The following is an 8,879-nucleotide window of genomic DNA, read 5'->3' as shown; positions in this document are numbered from 1 at the left end:
CCAGCTCTGCATGGGGGGAGCACAGTCAGGCGTGGAGACATCGATGGCTCTGGAGCAGTGTGGCACTGGGCTTCCACTGCTCCCCAATAACCAGAAGTGGGAAAAGGGGGCTGCAGGTCAGGGCTGACCTCCTGGGATAGAGGGCATGGTGTCTGGAGGGCATGTCCAGGAGGAAGCTCCCCACCAGCCCAGGGCAGTGCACATGAAGGATGGAGAGCTGCACCAGAGCCCAGGCTGTCAATACCCATGTGAAACTGGTGCTTGGGCTGATGTGAGTCCTCCCACAGGTGCTGTGCCAGGACATGCCACCCTTCTGCTGTCTCATCTTTCTTGGGGCCCTCCTGTCCCCCTCCCAGGGCCTCCTCAACCTGCTGAACCCAGCACAACCCAGCGGTGGTGAGTTCAGATATTTTCTGTGTTTCCAGGGGAGAGTCACAACACAGTCCTGTGCCATTTTGGGCTCATGGCATGTCCCTCTGCTCATCAGGGATCTGCCTCCTGGCAGGCCCATCTCCATGAGGAACCCAGCTTTGTTCAAGGATGCTCAGGGCTCCCTGTGAGCACCCTGAGGTGGCCAAACCAACCTTCCCTGTCAATGAAATCCTCCCAAGAGTGGAAGTCCAGTCAGTAGCTGGGACTCTCTTGGTGCAGGCCTGCTTGGCACTGGTCTCATTGGTGGAAAAAGTGGATTGCCTGGCACAGGTGCTCTTGGTGAAGGAGGGCTGCTTGGCACAGGCCTCCTGGGCAAAGGAAGTCCAAGTGGAGCAGAAAGTGGAGGTCCCCTTGGTGCAGGAACTGAACCCAGTGGAGCTGGAGTCCTTGGCACAGGCCTCCTAGGTAAGAAAGTTTGGCAAAGGAAAGGTTTGGGACCCTAACCCAAGGTAGAGCAGTAAAAGCACTCTTGATCTAAGGCTGGTTCCAAGGAGAAAGCTGTGGAAGCAGCCATGTTGTGGCTGTTTTGTGTTCCCCTTGGGATGCCTTTTGCAGCTGCAGTGTGCCTGGAGCTCTGAGCTTTGTGGTTTTCAGAACACTAACCCTAGGTGTAACCCTAACCCCAGGAGGAGCAGTAAAAGCAGCTTTGAGGAGGGTGTCTGGGTGGTAAAGGACAGAATAGTAAGGAAGTTCTGTCTGTTGCAGGAGGACAGCCTGGCAGCAGTGGGCTGCTTGGCACAGGCATCCTTGGTGGGAAAGGCCTTGGAGCAGGACTCCAGGGTGAAGGACTCAGCACAGGACTCCTTGGTGGAGAAGCACTTGGCACAGGACTCCTTGGTGGGAAAGGCCTTGCAACAGGCCTCCTTGGTGGGGAGGGACTTGGCAATGGCCTCCTCAACAATGGCCTCCTTGGCAATGGCCTCCTTGGCAATAACAGCCTTCTTGGAGAGACAGGTCTGCTTGGCACAGGGCTTCTTGGAAAAGGAGGTCTCCTAGGCAATGGAAGTCTGCTTGGACTCGATGGTCTTCTGGGTGAAGCAGGAGGACTGCTGGGTGCAGCAGGAGGGCTGTTGGGTGGTGGAGCCCCCCAGAAGACGACACGCTACGCCTGGTGAGTCAGAAGCCCCGTGGTGGGGCTCACTGCAGGGTGGCCCATGATATCCAGGGGATCAGACCTTCCCTCTCATACAAACCACCAGTCCTAGGCTCACAGCTCACAGGAGAATCTGTGACAGGGGAAATTCCAACCAGAAATGGGAAAAGTCTTACCTGTGGGAGTGGTGTGACGTTGCCATGGGCAATACAGCAGGTGAGGCAATCTCCACCCATGGAGATGGCTGAGACTCAGGAGGACAGAGCCTTGAGAAACCTGACCATGCTTTGAGATTGGCTGTTTGCAGAGTGGGAATTGGTCCTTCCTCACCTTCACTTTTACATAGGAATATCCACAGGTCAAACAAGGAGCAGGAAGAGATGGGACTGTAGGATCTGCTCCTGCTGATCCTGCCATCTCAAGGTGGGTTGCCTTGGTGTCAACCCCCAGGCTGAAGGTGCTGAACCTCGAGAACGCCCGAGTGTCATGGAAGGTTCTTCGTGGGACTGAGCTTGTGCTGAACCTGTACTCGAAGCTGGTTCTCCGCTTCCCAGGGTGAGTGAGGCCAGACAGTGAGGCCATGGGCACCTGAGTGTGCTGGGGAGGATGGGACATTCCTGAGCGCTGGACAAACACCAAGCAACAGGCTGGTGAGGAAAGCTGTGCTGCTGACTCTCCCTGGAGGCATTTCCAGCTGTCCTTACTCCACAGATGCTCACCATCCGTGGAAGTGTTCAATAAACATGTGGATATGGCTCTGGAGGACATGGTTTAGTGAACATGGCAGTGGTGCTGGGTTGATAATTGGCTTCTTGATCTTAGAGGGAAATTCCAACCTGAACAATTCTATGGTTCTGTGATCTGCTACAGGAGAAGGAGCCTGAGAGAAGTCCCAGAACTGAAGCACTGTCCCAGCTGAGGCTCTGCTTGCAGCTCCACCACAGGCAATGGTCTCCAGTGCTGCTTTGGCTTCCTCCATAACCTTCCATGCCACTTCCTCTTTTCCAGGATTTTTCAGTTTCTGAGTGGATCCTCAGTAGAAGCAAACATCACATCACACATTGCCCTGACCCAGGACTCCCCTGGTGACCTTAAGCTGGTGATTAAGGATTGCAGCAACCTCCTTGGCAGCTTCAGCGTCAGCCTGAGGAAGGGGTGAGCGTGGGGGTCAGTGGGGGCAGAGGGGCAGAACTTCAGTCTCAAATCTGGGCACGGATTGACAGCATAACAAGCAGATTTTGGGATTCAGATAACAAAGTCCTGAGCACCTGTAATTCCTGCTGAAGCCTGGGGGAGCTCTGGGCTTGCAGCATCTCTTATCAGAGAAGAGGAGAGGGCTCCTCTACAGAGGAGCTCAGTTTTTTCTTGACGTCAGGTCCTGGGTTTTGACAACTTCCCTGGTAATTTTTGTCTGTCTTTTCCCTCCCCAGCCTCCTCACCAATCTGGTGAGCAGCTTGCTGAACAAGTCTCTTAAGTCCCTTGTCCCTGCACTGGTGAGTGTCTGAATATTCTTTGCTGTGAAGCTGCATTTCAGCTGCAGCCAGTGCTCCTGCCAGAACTGCCTGGTAGATTTACACACGCACACACAGAATCACAGAACAGTTTGGATTGGAAAGGACCTCAAAGGTTAGTTAGTTCCAATCCCCCTGTCCTTGGCAGGGACAATATCTATTATATATATATAAAGATATATAAATATATATATATATATATATATATATATATATATATATACACATACACACACACATACATAGACAATATACATTTGTGCATGCACAGATACATGCCTGCAGCCCATAAGTGAGTTACACAAAATTGCTGATCTTCCTTACAGTCAGAATTTATTTGTTAAGAGTAATTTCAATTTCATCATGTTGATGTTATGGGGTAATTTATACTCAGCTGCTCCCTATGGGGGTGAACAGAAGCAGCAGCTCAGTTTAGAGCAAAGTGGCCTTTTAGAGGATCTTTTACCTTGTTCAGTAGAACCTGTGCCATTTTGAGAAGGGGGCTGAACAAATCATACAGCTCTTTTTCCATGGGAGAATTATGCTCTAGGATGAAATCAGGATGTTTGTCCCATCCTGATTTCAATCTGTGAAACTCAAGTGGTGCTGGGGAACGCGCTGCTGCACCCGCAGTGCTCTCACCAAGACTGTGCCACTCTTTGCCATTGCAGCTCTGCCCATTAGTGAACATGTGGGTCAGCATCATCAACATTAATCTGCAGTTCCTCAACCGTAAGTCATTACATTTCCTTTCCTATATTAAGTTTTAGAATGACCCTGGGGGTTGTGTGTCTGGCCACCTCCACAGGCAGCAGGTGTCCTCAGGAGAGCTGGAGCTGTGCAAGCAGGGCTCTCTGCATGGAGCAGGAGCAGCTTTTCTCTGCTGGCAAAGCTGCTGTGGGTGGCACAGTCCTGGCTCACCACCACTGCCAGACACTACAGTCCTGCTCTTCTTACAGGTGTTTTTCCAACCAGGGCTAGACCCAAGCTGCTGCCAAGAGCTGGCTATGCCAGGACCCCCAGATGCAGCCCCACAGAGCCAGAGGGTTTCCCCTCCCGAGCTCTGTTTATGTCAAACCTCACACACAATTGCTGCTTCACTGAAAGCAGATCTGTTCCCCCCAACATGTCCTTTATGATGGGATCTGCACCTGTGAGCTCCAGGGTAGCAGCTTTCATGGGAGCCTTTGAACCCCAGGGAGTTTGAGATCTACAGGAAGGAGAAGGAGTTTTTCCTCCTTGCTGGGTAGGACAGTGCTCTCCCAGCCTCTGCCAGATGCTCTGGGTGGGCACAGGGCTCCAGCAGGCTCAGTGACCCACAGATAGCTCTGCCCAGCCTTGATGGCCTCTCCCCAGGTGTCATCTCCTTTGGGCTTCTGGGGAAAATCTTCTCTGCCTTCTCCAAACTGCCAGTGACATCTGGGCACTATGTGGAGCTGGATCTGCAGGTAGAGCATGTCCCATCCCATTTTCCATCCCATGTCCCCACACTGCTGCCCTCCCTCCACATTCCCATGCTCTAACACCCCCTTGTTCTTTGCAGAATTCCCCATTCCCAAGCACCTTCATCGACTGGCTCCTTCAGAGTAAGTCCAGCCCCAGGGCTGCCACGGGGATCCCCACGGGTGTGTGTGAGCCAGAACAGGGCAGCTGAAATGGGGGACACAGTCCTGGGGAGTGGCCAAGAGTGGGGAGGGTTCTCATGGCTCCGGGGGGCATCTCTAAACAGTCCCACAGAGCACTTGTACCTCACAGGGCACTGCAGTGCTGGGGGTGTTGGGGTCCCTGGTCCTCAGAGATGGCTCCCAGCTCAGATGTGAGCAGCTTTGCTCCTGTGCAGTGGCAGGTCTGGAATACAGTAGCAAGAGAAAGTCTGTGCACTCCTACTTGTGCCCTGCACAGCCCTGGAAAAGTCACTTCACCTCTTATAAAAGGATTTAATAATATTTGCTTAATAAGAGTGAATAATGGTCCTCAGGATGCTGCGAGGATTAATTAATATTTGCAGAGGTGATTGGAAGAGCTTTCAGCTTCATATGCATGGAAAGTTAATATATAGGGAAGGGAAGGAAGAGTTGGAAGTCTTCCCAGCTTCCCCAGAGCCGTATTCCTGAGGGCACTAAATCATCTCTGCCCATAAAGCTGGGCCCTCTCAGGCCACTGGTACAGCAGGCACTGCTGAGCCTGTTCCCGTGCTGGGGGACACCAGGGGACTGTCAGGCTTTGGGCACCTGGAGAAGGGAGTGCACTGACCTGGGTGTGTCTCCCCCAGCTGCAGGTGTCAATCCCACGATCAATCCATAGCTGCAGGACCGGCAGAGCCCTGGGTAAGGAGGATTGGCTGGCTGGGACCTGGCTCAGAGCTCTGCTGCCAGCTGTGCCGGTGCCAGAACCTGGCCTGGGTGAGAAGAGTCCTGCCCCTGCTGCCTGCTAGTGGGAGGTGACAGGGGGAGCACAGGGCTGCCTAAAATCTCCACTCTGGTATCCCTCCAGGTTGCCCCTGCAGGTGATTCCCCAGGAAGAGGAGGGAAGGGAGGAAAACGACTCAGTAGGTGGAGAATAGACATAAAAATGGAGAAACCCAACCAAGAAAAGACTCTTTCCTCTGTTCTACATTTCAGCCTTCTCAGATTTTGGTGTCTCTGTCCAGCCTAGAGTTATCTGTGCCAATGATATTCTGTGCCAATAATGATAAGTCAGTAATTAGCCATATTGATAATTAGCTATGTCAGTGATCAGCCATGTTGATGACACTGTCCCTCCTGGCTGTCATGGCCACAAACCACTTGTCATGGCACTCACTGATGAAGGGATGACCTTGATCCCTTGGTTTTCCCTCACACCCATCCCAGCTTCACTTGGGCTGGGGTTTAGGCCAGGTAATGGCTCAGCACAGAGGGAACATTCCAGGTGCTGGATGCAGACAGTCAGGCAGGGGGGTTTGGTCCCCTCAGGAATTTCAGAGACTGCACCAACTGCCCAAATCCTTCTGAGAAAGGAAGAGAGAAAAGGGACGAATTCAATGAGCTGTAAACACATTGTCTTTGCTCTCCTTCTGCTTCTTGATTGGCTTACCATTTCAAAAGGGATTTTTGCTGTTTCCAGTGATTTCATACTGTTAAAAAGAGGCAAAAAAAGCCCCCAGCCTAATCCAGGCGCACACTCAGCCTATTTGTTCCCAAACAGCAAGGCTTTGAACTGATCAGAGTGAATGCTATCCTGCCTTGTAATCTCCAAGTGGATTTGGACGTGCTGCATTGTGGGTGAGGTGGATTTGAGGCAGATTCACACCCTTCTGTTACTCCTTACAATAAAAATGATTTTTCTTCATCTGCATTCAGCACGTGACTTGGTTCCTTTCCAAACTGCCAAAGGATTTTTGCATTTGCAAGGGTTTTGTTATTTATCTCTCCCATCAGCTACAGGAGTAACTCACATGTGAGGAATATTGAATAGGTGAGTCTTCTGGAAAGGTGGGGAACCACAGGGGCTGCAGCTCCAGAGCCAGGCCTAAGGGAAACCCAAACCCTGCCCAGGCTGCTGGACCCCCACTCTCACAGCTTAAAGTAGCTACAGAAACATGGTCAATGTGGCAAATAAATATTCCCCTCATTTGTATTTATGCAGATTTATTCTGCCCCTGTCCCTGAGCTGCTGGTTCTTTTAGTGTGTATTCCTGCTCCTGCCTGTTGCCAGTGAGCTGGGGGCTGTTTGACATGAACAAACACATCCCTGGGGCTCCAGGGAGACAGCTCCCCCCTAGGCTGGGGTTGGGACCCCCAGGGAGGGCAGTGGCAGTGGCAGTGGCAGAGCTTGCTCCTGGCTGCACTGGCATCAAACCTCATGCCAGGCTGGCAGTGCCACAGCCCTGGAGCTGAATGGCTGCAGGGTGAGAGGGGCCAGGGACAGATGCCCAAGCCCTGCAGCCTCCAGACCCACTGGCACAGCACTGTGTGCCACCAACCATTTCCAAGTGTCCACATTGGCTCTGTTGTGCATTCCTGGTGGGCAGCACCCACACCTTTCTCTGCCTCTGCCCAGCATGGGTCCCTCTGGTCCTGCCCAGGGCCCCAGAGCCCCATCCAACAGGCACAGGGGAATTCTGGTGCTGTTAGCTGAGAGTTTGCAGCCAGCATCCTCCTGGTACCACACTGCCAGGGCCAGGGCTCCTGCTCATATCTTCTGAGGGGCAAAATGTTCCCCTGAAAACCCTGGAGGTTTTCGCTGCTCTTTTCCCAAGGTAAAGGTGTGGCTGATGTGTCACCAGTGCCACAGGACCACAGCCCAGCCTCTCCTGCTGCTCCTTCAGTCCCTTTACCTCACCATTGTGAGCAGACCATACCCTGAGCAGCCAACACCACCCCTGCCCTGCCAATTAATGGCAGAGGTAACAATGCCAATGAGATGTGGGCACAGCCAGAACACCTCACTCTGGCTGCAGCAACACCCACACCTGGGGGCTCGGGGAATGGGTCTTGGTGCTGACGATCTGTGTGTGTGCTCAGTGCACAAAGATGAAGGGCAGATGCTGGGTGTCCTTTGATGACAGTGGCAGAGCTCTGTCACACGAGGACAGGATGGGTGGCAGCCTTTGGCCCGAGCTATTGAATCTGTAACACCTCATTGGGCACCTTCAGTTTCCAGTTCCTAAGGAAACAGAAGGAGGAGGGTGAAGTAGGCTCGTTTGCTGTGAATGATTGCAAAAAGAGGTGTAAATATTTCCTCAGCAACCCTAGAGCCAAAATGCCAAACGCCAAACCTCTCCTGGTGGCATGGTGCCATCAGGCTGGGTCCCACCTCTGCTGCCCCCGAGGCAGGGTTGGGCAGCCCCTGGCCACTGTGAGCCCCGTGGGGACAGCAGCAGCACCTGCACTGCTCTGACCCCACCGATATTAATGAAAACAGTGCCATGGGGAATGTCCCCACTGCTGGCACCACCCAGCCCCAGGGTGCCAGGACAGGTGACTCTGGAACAGCTCAGATCCTCGCCAGCTCTGGCTTCAAGGGCGCTGATGGGGTTTTTCCTGAGGTTCCTCTCACCCTACTGGGTTGCCCTGTGGAGTCTCTCTCAGGCTTCTGCACCCAATGACGCCTGTGTGCTGTGCAGAGCACCCCAGGGGTACTGTCAGCACTGCCACTGCTCTACTGGCTGCTGAGTGCGGCATAGGGAAAGCTTTGCCACCAACAGTATCAGGGCTTTTCAAAATGGATTTGGATAAGAAACTGTGGGAAGAATCTTCCCTTTAATGAAATGTCAGAATGTTTCCCATTTTTAAAGGAAAGCTGGTTGTGGAATTGCCTCCTGTTTGGTTCTGATAGCTTCAACCAAAGCCTCCTACTATTATTTTTTAAACTTCCTGTAGTTAAATTACAGAAAGATGACATAAGAAAAAAAAAAAGAAAAAGAGAAGGAACAGATTAAAAGACACTAAATAACCCAAAGAGAAGGGAGCAACTTGTTTAGTTTCAAAACCCCATAATCAGCCTGACCAAAAGTGAATCTCATTTCTGTTCCCATCATTGTCCTCATGGATGCAGGAAGGGGAGGAGGACAATCCTTTCTGCCTGTTCATTTTCACAGCAGTGTGTTGAATATTAATCACTCTCAGACCCTCTGCTGGAGGCACTGCTGCAAATTGCCTATCCTGCAGCCACTCTGTAATTCCTACATGTGAGCCACAGCTGGGGCAAGCGAGGGATCCCACAATGACCTCGCTCTGTAAGTGGCAAACACACCCCCAGCAGTGTCCCTGAACACCCTGACAGCTCCATTAGACATGCCACTGTGCATCAGGCTGTTGTCATCCCTGGGCTTGCTCTCCAGGAATTAGACACCTTTCTC

General features: G+C 52.4%; 1 long non-coding RNA gene across 1 annotated transcript; it reads left to right on the top strand.

Moving 5' to 3' along the window:
• The first annotated feature begins 4,393 nt into the window (after positions 1 to 4,393).
• LOC118694422 (uncharacterized) lies at positions 4,394 to 5,363 on the top strand. Its single transcript, XR_004981429.1, has 3 exons — positions 4,394 to 4,485; positions 4,581 to 4,623; positions 5,310 to 5,363. It is a non-coding gene; the product is annotated as an uncharacterized LOC118694422 (long non-coding RNA).
• The last annotated feature ends 3,516 nt before the right edge of the window (positions 5,364 to 8,879 follow it).

Source organism: Molothrus ater, chromosome 17 (genome assembly GCF_012460135.2).
Source record: "Molothrus ater isolate BHLD 08-10-18 breed brown headed cowbird chromosome 17, BPBGC_Mater_1.1, whole genome shotgun sequence".
NCBI classification, from domain to species: domain Eukaryota; kingdom Metazoa; phylum Chordata; class Aves; order Passeriformes; family Icteridae; genus Molothrus; species Molothrus ater.
Note: the sequence above shows the minus strand (reverse complement) of the source record. Positions and strands in the feature narration are given on the sequence as shown.